This window comes from Eschrichtius robustus, chromosome 10 (assembly GCF_028021215.1).
Source record: "Eschrichtius robustus isolate mEscRob2 chromosome 10, mEscRob2.pri, whole genome shotgun sequence".
NCBI lineage: Eukaryota > Metazoa > Chordata > Mammalia > Artiodactyla > Eschrichtiidae > Eschrichtius > Eschrichtius robustus.
In genome coordinates, this window is record NC_090833.1 from 4826249 (window position 1) to 4838226 (window position 11978).

The following is an 11978-nucleotide window of genomic DNA, read 5'->3' on the forward strand; positions in this document are numbered from 1 at the left end:
GGCTCATCGTGAGGGCCCACTCCACGCCACACGTCAGCGATCTCGCTTCAGCCCTTCAAAGATCCTTTCAGGGTAGTTACTGTCATCCCACGTCACAGGTGAGGAAGGCGATGCTCAGGGAGGCTGTGAGCTTGCAGAAGGTGACAGAGTTGCTAAGGCACCCACTTGGGGTTCAAACTGGACCCCAAAGTTTGTGCTGAGACCACCCTGGCGTGCTCCCTCTCCAGGCTCGGCCCACATGCTCTGCACAGGGTGTCATTCTGAGGACGAGGAGGGACAGTTCCACCAGGCCGTGGGCTCTGGGGTCACCCCCTACCCCCAACCTCTCTCAGAGCACCTGGCGTTTCCGAATTTTGCTTTATGAAAAAGTTTCGAGTCGCACAGCCACTGAGCAAATAGAAGAGTGGCTTCGTCTTACAGTGTGTGGAGCTAGTCTTCCGTACTCTTGACAGCTTCAAATCATTCTCCTCCGGGAGTTGGGAGGGGGGGGACAGGCAGCCCTCATCCCACTACACAGTGTTTGTGCTGGACCACAGGTGTGGATAAACCAGGGACCCCGCCCTCAGCCCCCCGATGGCTGTTTGACAGCCGTCACACAGAACTCTCAGGTCCTGTGTGGGTGCATATCAAGGTCTGTGGGCGCCCCAGGGGTGGGCCTGGACCTTCCAGCCACGCCCGGCTTTTCCGTCGCCCACACCCCAGCAGCTGCCGCTCTTCTCTGCGGGACAATGCGGGTGAAAGTACTTGGAAAGAGGAAGGAGAGTTCAGCTTAAGGGGGCTTCCAATCCAGGTGGGCAGAGGGGCTGGGAGGGTGGGGGAGATGATGAAGAGTTTGGGGAGGCAAGGGCCCCCCTCTTTTCTGACTCGGACAAAGCTTTCTTAGGAAACACTGCACTGAATCTCCCCATTTAGAAGCGAGGAAAACTGAGGTCCACTGGTCACAGTGGAAGGTCCTGGGCCAAGCCAGGTGAGGGGCCTCCCCCTACACTCCCCCAGTCCCGGCCCACTTGGGCACTGGGAAGCCTCAGCTCCCCCCCGACCCTTGCCCTGCCCCTCCTCTCCCCAGGTTCCCATTTCCCATCAGGCTCGCTGATCCATTCAGGTCAGAGCCACCGGCCAGAGGCCAGGCAGAGAGGTCACTGCTAACTGTATGCTAATGACAGCAGGGACCAATCAATCTCCGCCTTAATCAGGCAATCAATGTGCACTGCAGGTGTGTCCGATCCAGGCCTGCAACTGAGGAGTAGGGAAGGGGGAGGGAGGGGAGGGAGGGGAAGAGGAGGAAAGGGAGGGGGAGAGGAGGCCGGGTAGTCGGGGAGCTCGCTCCCCGCCCCGTCCTCTTCTCCATCCCGGAGAGAGTCAGCTGCAAATTGAAATCACTGCTCAGGAAAGAACTGAGGGGGGAAAGAGAAAGGGAAAAATGATGGCATCTTTTTAATCAGGCTCAGAGCTGCAGTTGCTAATGAATTCAAGGTTCTCGGGAATCCCAGGGCAAGTCAGGGTGGATGGAAGCCAAAACACTTCCTCCTTCCCCTCCCCTGCGTCCCCTCAGCGGGGGGGGAGGGTGGGACTGGAGGACCAGGAGGTTCCCCGGGTCCTCCTGCCTTGTAGAGTTGGAAGGGTCACCCAAGGTCACGGCCAGGCCCCTCCCGCCCAGGACTCCTCTGTCAGGGTCCCTCTCAGCCTTGCTTTAGGAGGGACTGTTCTTAGGAGAGGTGCCAACAGGCTGTTTCCTGGTTCTTTCTCTGAACAGCCCTCCTCTGCACCCGCTGGAGTTTTCAACCTTTACCACTGATTGCGTACCTACTGTGCACCGGCTTTAGATACAACAGCGCCCTGAGTTCTCAGAACCCCCTCATGTATGTAACCTAGTTGCTAAGATTACCCCATTTTGCAGATGAGAAAACCAAGGCTCAGTCAGGATCATGGAATCTGCCAACATTTCAGCCGAGGTGGGAGGGCGGGGACACGGCCCCCTGGCCTCCAAATTCCCTTCCCAGGAGCCCCGCAGCCACTCCGGCTCCAAGATCCTGGTTAGGATCATGGCACCCCCCACCCCCCATGCTCTGAGGTGCCCTGATGCTGCCCCCCAGCTCTGCAGCTCCTCAGCCCCCCATCACCTGCCTCAGCATTGCCCCTTTTACAGATTAGCCTAGGATTCAGATCTAATTGTCTGTGGAGTTCCTTCATTTCCAAAGTGTGAAGGTACCGAGTTATGGCAGTTGGCACTTAGGCTGTGTTTGTTCCTTAGCGGCTGTGTGCTTATAAGCAAGTTGCTGGCTGTCTCTGGGCTCAGCAGGCAATGTGTGGCGTGACCCAGCTACCAGGCCCTGGCCCACTGTAAGGCCTTCCCTGTGCCTCACTTCCCCATCTCGACAGATGAGTCACCTGAGACCCAGAGAGGTTAACTAACTTGCCCAGGGTCACCCAGCAAACCCAGGGCAGCACAGGCGCTGAGCACGTCTCTGTGCCCAGAAAACCCGAGAAGCTTCCACTCCCACCTCTTCTCTTCGCCGCCCCCAGAGCTGTCAGATGGAGGGGCAGAATGAAGAACTGGCCAGAGAAGGAAAGGGGTAAATGATGCTGGTTAAGGAATTCATGGCCTGGGAGACGTATTCCCAGGGCAGCTCCCTTCAAAAGTTCTGTCGTTAAGGGCTCCACGCAGGGAAACTACGCAAAAACTGAGGTTCCAGGCCACGCCCATGAGGGGAGAAGGTGGGCCTCATCTGCTTCTCCATCAGGCCTGCCTGGCCTGACCTCCCCTCCAGAGTGGCATGCTCTCCCACCGTGCACAGACACTCACACTCACACGCACGCAGATATAGCCTTGGGAGGCCCTGGCCCCCAGCCTGAGAAACCCCACCCGGGGCAGCTTAATCGCGGTGGCAGGGGTCGCTCCCGGCCCCTCTACCCAGGAAAGACCTCGGCCTGGAGGGACGGCAGCGAGGCACTAGAGCTTCGCTGTCCGAGGTGACCGCCAGCTGCCGCATTTGAATTAGAACTAATTTAACGAAATAAATGTGAGCAGAGTTTACGTTTCTGTCACGTAACTGAAGCGCACCGTCCATTGGCTCAGCTGCACTTGTCACACCTCAGGTGGTCAGTAGCCACACGTTATAACCGAGGCTGAGCCTGAGAGCCGCTGCCCGCCCCGGCCGGCCGTGCAGACACAGCACATCAGAAGGTGCTACTGGACAGACTGTCTCCTAGAGATGTGGCTTTTCGTCTTCCTGGGTCTGCTTCACTCTTCTCTCTCGTTGGATGTTCCTCTCTTTGCTCCTCTGGTACGTGGTCCAACATGACCGTCAGCAGCACTTCATTACGCCCTCTCCGCTAACACGTCACCCCAGTCCCTCCTAGGTCAGAATCCCAGGAGAGAAAGGCGGATGGCTCAGCCCCATCTGCAGATGAGCACGGGCTCCCCGGTGCAGGCAGCGGTGCCCAGGGTGTCAGGGCTGTGCCTGGGAACCCAGGGCTGCGGGCAGGGTCTCCTCAGAAGGGATAGGGCTCCAGGGGCCAAAGCACTGAGAATACGAGCGAGCGAGAAGGGACACCATATGTAAATGCCGCTGGGGAGGGGGAGGGGGGGACATGCCTCCCTGCCGAAGGTCCCATATTACCAGCAACTCTAGGAGAGAGGTCCTCTTGATCACGTTTTACAGATAAGAAAACTGAAGCTTGGGGAGGGAGAGTTAAGTAATTTATCCAGCATCACACAGCCAGTAATTGACAAACCCTCAAGGTCACGTTCCCTAAGATGATCGTCCTGAGAACAAGCCTGCCTCTCCAAGACCAACAGGCTGGCACCAGTACGGACTGCCCATGGGCTTCCCTCTCCCCACACTCAGGTCTTCTTCCTATTTTATCTCCCATGAGGAGAGAAGGGTCCCCACCACTCTGTAAAAGTAACCTCACCCAGACCACACTTCAAGGTCACCAGGCCTAAGTGACTGTGGTCCTGCAGGAGCCCTGGCCTGGAGACAAGCCTCCTTCCCAGGGTGTGCAGGGCACAGAGTGAGAGGACAGACTGGCAGCCGTGTTTCTGCTGCTGCCAGAACCGGAGCTCCGGGCAGTGTGTATTCACGACCCCCAACCTCGGTAACTCAACACACTGAAGGTTTCTTTCCTGTTTGTGGCACATTCCAGTGAAGCTTATTGCAGGAGGGGAGCCTGTGCTCCGCAGTCATCCAGGGACCCAGGCTTCTTCCAACTAGTGGCTCCACCATCCCCCAGAGCAGGAGCCAGCAAGCTTTTTCTGTAAAGGGCTAGATAGCAAATATTTTAGGCTTTGCAGGCCATAGAGTGGCAACTACTCAATTCTGCCATTGTGGTATGAAAGCAGACATAGACAACACAGAAAGGAATGAGCATGACCATGTTCCAATAAAACTTTATTTACAAAAACAGAGGGAGGGTCATAGTTTTCCCACCTCTGCCCTAGAGCCTTGGAGTCCCTCGTTGGGCCCTCTGTATCTGATGAGGAGACCAAGAAAGAGAAAGCTATAGGGGATCATACAGGAGGCTTTGGGGGCCAGGCCTGGGAGTGGCATACATTACTTCCACCCACAGAAATAAGGCTTATTTTTGCATGCCACTGAGATTTGGGGGTTGTTTGTTATGCAGCATTATCGTAGCAATAAACGATACACTCTTTTTTTTTTTTTTGGCTGCTTTGGGTCTTCATTGTTGGGTCTTTGTTGCTGCACACGGGCTTTCTCTAGTTGTGGCGAGCGGGGGCTTCTCTTCGTTGCAGTGCGTGGGCTTTCTCATTGCGGTAGCTTCTCTTGTTTCGGAGCTCGGGCTCTAGGCGCACGGGCTTCAGTAGTTGTGACATGTGGGCTCAGTAGTTGTGGCTTGCGGGCTCCAGAGCGCAGGCTCAGTAGTTGTGGCCCACGGGCTTAGTTGCTCCACGGCATGTGGGATCTTCCCGGACCAGGGCTCGAACCCGTGTGCCCTGCATTGGCAGGCGGATTCTTAACCACTGCGCCACCAGGGAAGTCCTGTAGGTGGATTCTTAACCACTGTGCCACCAGGGAAGTCCCGACGATACACTCTTGTTCTCTCCATTTTGAAGATGGAAAAAAGGAGGTTATTTGCTCAAGGTCTGACAGCTGGTAAATGGCAAAGCCACTCCAGGAGAGCCAAAGCTTTTGTCTAAAGATTCGACATCTGCTTGATCCCCTCAACTATAATGGTGTCTAGCATACAGTAGGCGCTAATATTTGTGGAGTGATAGAATCCTGCTTTTCAGTGGTCATGACTGAGAGGCCCTTCTCACTCTCAAGGACAACATGGGGGCATTGACTTCCCCACAGTGGGGAGAGGAGGAAGCCACTGAGCCAGCAATCGAAACTCCCCCCATCGACAGGAGCCTGAAATGAAGGCTGACACGAGGGACCCGTTCCATTCCCGCTCACTCATGCACTTTGTTCTCTAGCAGACCCGGGGAAAAAAGGGGCAGAATCAAAGGATGAGGAGAGAAAGGCTTTTTTAAAAGCCCTGGGCTTCTGACATGATGACAGCCCCTTTGGGAAGGATACAGAGAAGAGGGTGCAAGGGGCAGGGGAGGCTCAGAGCAGGAAGGAACTGCCCAGAGGGCCATGTTGGGGGATAATGGAGGGAGAGAAGCTTGACCAGGCCCCTTCACAAGCATCTTACTGGCCCCTGTTCACCCCAACCTTGCAACTCCAAGAGCTCCCCAGATAGCCCCTGCTCGGCTCAGCATCAGCTCTGAGAGCAGCCGAAGCAGCATTTTCTCATTGGCTGGATATTTTACACACACACACACACACACACACACACGGAAGTGATTTTCACTTATCTTATTTTCCCCATCATGCACCCATGCTCCAATAACCTTACGATTTCATCGTGTTCCTGCACCTGTTCCTTGTCCAGATTGGTGTATCTCTAATTGAAAAGAGATGCAGAAGTGCACAGGCATGCGTGTGCACCACTCACCACACAGACACCACACACACACACACACACGGAAGTGATTTTCACTTATCTTATTTTCCCCATCATGCACCCATGCTCCAATAACCTTACGATTTCATCGTGTTCCTGCACCTGTTCCTTGTCCAGATTGGTGTATCTCTAATTGAAAAGAAATGCAGAAGTGCACAGGCATGCGTGTGCACCACTCACCACACAGACACCACACACACACACACACACACACACGGAAGTGATTTTCACTTATCTTATTTTCCCCATCATGCACCCATGCTCCAATAACCTTATGATTTCATCGTGTTCCTGCACCTGTTCCTTGTCAGGATTGGTGTATCTCCAACTGAAAAGAAATGCAGAAGAGCACAGGCATGCGTGTGCACCAGTCACCACACAGACACCACACACACACACAGAAACCCGTCCAGATGGACCGGCTTGGCTCCCTGGCTGGTTTGATGTTATCCAACAGCCTGACAATGCAAAGCAGCCACCAGATAAGGCATATCTATGGTTCACTGTCCGCTGAAAACTCCAGAGCCCCGTCCCAAATGTCCCTCTTGTCTCTCCAGGAGTCCATGCAATTTTCAGAATACTCCAAGGTCTCTCTGAAAGCAGAGTTTCACCGTAAGTAAAGAGCAGAGCCGAGCTGGTTTCAGTGTGTGTTTCAGTTACGAGTCATTGCTGTGAATCTGATGCACTGGCGGTTAAGAGCTGGTCTCCAAGGTCAGACAGACCTTCTCTTGAACCCTGGCTCTGGTGCATCTATGGCTTCCAGCAAGTTACTCGATCCCTCTGAGCCTCCCGTTATAATGACGATAATAACTGGACCTGCTTCACAGAGTTATTCTGAGTTTTCAGTGAGATAGAGCATGAAAAGTGCCAGCACGGCCATTGCACGGTGTTAGCGCTCATTCATGGCGGTCGATGGTCTGCTGATGGTGATGATGGCGATGATGATGAGGATATTCTCGCACAGTCCTGGCTCGGCTCTTCTGGACAAGAATCAGGTCCTCTGAGAGCCCACGGCTGGGTGGTGAGAAAGAGAAAGCTCACGGGGAACAGCTAGAGAAGCACCGCTTGCTAAACTTGGCTCTAAGTTCAGTAGGAGGTCAGAAGAGCAAGAGGGCAGAGTGGGCTGAAGTGGTCAAGAGGGGCTTCCTGGGGGAGGCTACACTGAGGATGGGCCTGGAAGGATGTAAGGGGTGGATAGATGAGACAGTGCGAAGGTGAGCAAAAGGCCTGGGCTGAAAGGAACAGAGTGAGTGCAGTGGCCTGCAAAGAGCCGGCAGACAAGGGGAAGGAGTGTGAGCACAGATCCTAGGTCTGGAGACATGGGATGGGTTTGCTTTTCACCATAAAGGCGTTGTCAGAGCACAGTGGGTGGAGGAGAAGTGCCCAAGTTTCCCGCAGTGGGGAGTTATTGCTTAGGGGTTGCAGTAATGTAGAAAGAAAAGTCCCACCCTCCAGTAGTCCGGCATTGGTTGTGTCTGAGCAGCAGCCTTTGTCTGGTGTCACCTCTCACCCTCTATCCTCCCTTCGCCACCCCACCACTTCTTGTCTCCCCTGGCTCGGAATTCCTGAAAGAAGGCGGAGAGGCTTCAACTGAGCCCAGGCAGAGGCGAGGCTGCTGGGCCCCTGGTCCAAGGTGGTGGTTCAGCACCACGGAGAGTACCCAGGGGGCAAGCCCCGCCTAGACGGTGGGCTCGAAATGCCAGTGATTTCCATGCCCCCATAAAAGCCCCATCTCCTCTGACTGCTGGTTACCGCTCTCCTACCATGTCCACTCTCAGACCTCCACTCCTGGCCTGTGTGTGTGTGTGTGTGTGTGTGTGTGTGTGTGTGTGTATCTCACACTCACAAAGCCTAGTTCTCAGTCTCCCAAGAGGTCAACAGAAACATCTGCCCATCCATTCCGCAAGCATTTGCCGAGTATCCTGTGGGTGTCAGGCAATGTACTGATGCGAGGCCTTGGCTTACCAGCCAATGGCAGTGGGCCACAGAGGACCTCTCTGGTATCAGCTGATGCGCATTTTCCCCAAAGTCTCTGGAAGCTCCGGGGTGCCTTTGCCAGCAAAGCAACTCTGAAGAAGCGAGTGCTGGGCTAGCCAGCAGGAGAGCCACACCCTCCCAGTGCCCCTGTGAGTTGCTAGTTAATGCTGCTGAAACAGCTGCTGTTGACTGCGCCCTGCTTCTGCGGTGACCACCGCGGCAGGTGGTGATGCATTCGGGTGCAGGGAAGCTGCGTGCCCTCCCTGGGAGGCGGTGCCATGATTACTCGTGCTCAACAAGCAGGCGCAGAGCAATGAGGCCAAGCTCCCTAAGCCGCCCAGCTGACCAGTAGTAGGGCAGGACCGGACCTGGTTTCTGACTCCTTTCTCCTCCTCCTGCCCTCCCTCTCTATAGGAGCAACTTAGATGGTCCTATTAGGTTGAAATGCCATTTTCCTGAGTCGACAAATGGCTGAATATCAGAAATATCATATGGCTTGTCTTAATATCTTCTCCTGTGAGAACATCCCACCCCCTGCCAGGTATCTGCTTCCCGCCACAGATTCCAGGCCACTGGGTCTGGCCAGTAGTGACCTTCCAGTCACTCCCCACTCTCCCAGTGGGCAGGCTGGGGAGAGCTTCCCTCCAGGGGGACTGTGTGCTCAGAGGTGGCCTCTCTGAACCAGCGAAACTGTGCGACCCTTGCAGCAGCTAATGAACACGAGTCACAGGGGAAAGCGGCTTTGTGAAATAATCCTTGATCTGGGAGGCTGCCTGGCTCAAGCACGCGGCTTCATCAGAACGTTGCTGGAGGGGAATTGATCGTGAAACTTGCTGGAGTCACCAGCGGTGGAGAGGCGTGAGGAAGGTGGCAGAGTTTGGGGTGGGGGGCTGTTCCATCTCAGCAATCAACACTAGAAAGGATTCTGTGAATATCAGTTGTCCCAACGCAGTCAGGAGGCTGGTCGAGGACACCAGAAAGCAGGAAGAGCCAGTCGAGTGAGAAATAACCCATCGTCCTCTGCAGCTGGAGAACAGAAGGGTTGCTGGCATTCATTTATTCATTCATTCAACTTCTAGTCAATTAAACAGTATTTATGGAGGTCCTTCACGCGCTGGAGCCTTGCTGGGTGCTGGGACGGTTACACGGGTGACCGGACAGGCATGGCCTGGCCTTCAAGACTGAATGGAAGAGCCATTTAGAATCCAGCTCGGAGATTTTGAACCTATTTACAACGCCCTGAGTTCCCCCACCTCTCCCCTGACCGCTGTTGTGTTTCATCATCATCATGTATTGAGCCCGTACCCTGTGCCAGGCACAGTGCGGTGCTCTTGGTACATCCTGTCGATGCATTTTGGGAGGAGACACAATTATTCTACTGTTACAGTTCGGAGAACAAGGCTCTGAGAGGCTAAAGAACTCACCCAAGTTCCCCGACTTAGCAAGTGGCGATCTGGGTTCCAAACCCAGGCCAGTCTAAGTCCAGAGCCCACTCTCTTAGCCACGCTGACCTGCTGCCTCCTGGAGGGAACAAAACTTTTTAATGCTGTGACCAGACTCTCCATTTCCCTCGGCCTCTGCATCCCCACATCCTCGCCTCTTCCAGCTCACAGCCCTGAGGTAAGTTTCTCTTGGCCCCCCTTAACCCTTTGTGTCCTCTCACTTACTGTTCACCTGGACGATAATTAAGCAAAATGAAAAGATTTAGAGGAAAACCGAAGTTCTTTGAAGACACGGAGAGGAAACTCCTGATGTCTAAGCGTGTGGGAGTGCCTCTGGCCTGTGGTACCCTCTCCTTGGCACCCCCATCTGAGAGCCCCTCGGGGCCCCCCGCCTGTGCCCTCCCATCCTGTCCTGAGGACTTGCCGACAGCCAGCCAATCTGCAGGAACCCTTCTAGCTCTTACTATCTGTGGGACCTCCTGGACACTCCTCACCCTGGGATCTGAAGACGCAGCACAAGGCAGGGGTGGCCCTGGCTGTGCCCTTTCTCACCTCCTTTCCAAGAGCCTGCCAGCCTCAACATTCATTCTGCAGACAGTCACAGTGTGCCTGCCCTGGCTGGACACCGCAGAGGCAGCAGGAGTAGCCCAATCCAGTCTTTGTTCTCATAGACCTGCAAGTCCAACCGGAAAGACAGGCATCCAACAGATCATTACAACAATAACAGATTATTTCCAGCTGTGATGAATTTTCTACAGCCAGGGGATGAGTTGAATAGTGTCCTCCCAAACACCGTGTCCACCTGGAACCTCAGAATGTGACCTTATTTGGAATAAGGGCCTTTGCAGGTATAATAGGGTAAGGATCTTGGATTGAGATCACCCTGGATTAGGGTGGGCCCTAAAGCCAATGACAGTGTCCTTATAAGAGACTGAAAAGAAGACCCAGACACACAGAGGAAAGGGTGATGTGAAGATGGGGGCAGAGATTGGAGTGATTTGGCCAAAAGCCAAGGAACGCCAGTGATTTCCAGAAGCCACCAGAAGCTGGGAGAGAGGCGTGGAACAGATTAAGTCAGAGCCTCCAGAGGGAACCGGCCCTGTAGGGAGTCAGGGGCAGTCCCTTGAGGAGGTGACATTTGAGCAGAGACCTGAGGTTGTATGGGAGAGAGCACGCCAGGCAGCAGGAAGAGCAGGTGCAAAGGCCCGGAGCCCAGAGGGAGGAGCTGAAGGAAGGACCCAGGAGGCCGGTGCCCTGGGGAGGGAGGAGGTCATTCCAGACGTGTCCGGAGAGGGGGCAGAGACAGCCCCGGAGGAGCGCGGGCTTCCTGCCGAGAGAAGCAGGATGGTGCTTCAAGCTGGGGGTCCGACAGATCTCGGCCCCGTGGGATCGGAGCCTTACTGGTCTCTGCCCTTTGCACACATGAGGTGCTGGATAAATATTAGTTGACGGGTTTCATCGTGTGTTTGAGTGTGTCTGCAGTATGCATGCCACACCACCTCCCAGGACAGCAAGTCACACCTGCCCCCGAACCCTGGCTTCACCCTGTGGGCTGCAGCTTCATTCCACCCTTTCAAACACGTTTCCTGGAAGCCCCCTCCAGGTCCCTGCATCCCTGCATCCATCCTGGGTCCTTTGTCCGTGTTAGACAAGTTCTGAGTTCCTGTCACCGCCTCCAAATTCCTGTCCCCCAAGCTCATCGTGGTAACAGGGGACTTTCTCTCCTTTGGTCATCCTCAGACTGAATTAAAATAGCGTCGCCAAGGAGCCGAGTCAGATGTGCCCAAGGAATTCCGAGTCTCCGGTGACTTCATTAGCTCCAGTGCCTTGAGAAACTGAGCCACAGTGCTTGCTTGTCCCGGCCCCTCCCTCCTGTAGAGGGGACCTCATTAGCTGGGAAAGATGAACCACTTAATAGTTCCATTAACTTGGTGCTTCCAACACGTTTCATCTCTGCCTTTCTTCCCGCTCTGCCCTGTCACCTGTGGTTCTCTGCCTCTCTGCTCATTAGCCAGAGGTGCCTCCGAATGATGACTCCCCCCTCGCTCTCCCTGTCTCTCTTCCCCTTCCCCTCCTGATTCCCCATCCATTTCAAACCTGAACACTTGGACATCTTGAACCAGCACCTTCTCCCGTAGTGAATCTAAAATGCCCACTGGCTGGGGGGTTCAGAGTTTGGGATGTGGGGAGTGGGGTCTGGGTCAGAAAGGCCTCCGCTACCATTTTGTCTCTGCCGCTTCCAGGCTGTGTGACCCTGGGTAAGTTGCTTCACCTCTCCGGGCCTCAGTTTTGTCATCTGTAAAATGGGGGGTAGCAACGACCCCGTGTAGTTGTAAGAATGAGATGAGGTGGCTTGTTCAGGACCACTGCTCAGTGCCCAGCACTCAGTTAGCACCTCACCAAGGTCTGTTGCGGCCGCTGCCCTCACAAGGGCGTACGTGGACGTGGGAGTAGAAGCGTGGAGGTGGACGTGAAGGAGGGTAACGTTCTGACCGGTGCTTGAGCTGAGCCTAAGAGGACCCGGACGTTCCATTAGGTGAGAAGCATTTGTGTGCCGGGTCCACGGATCAGCCAGGAGGGTCGGCGAGT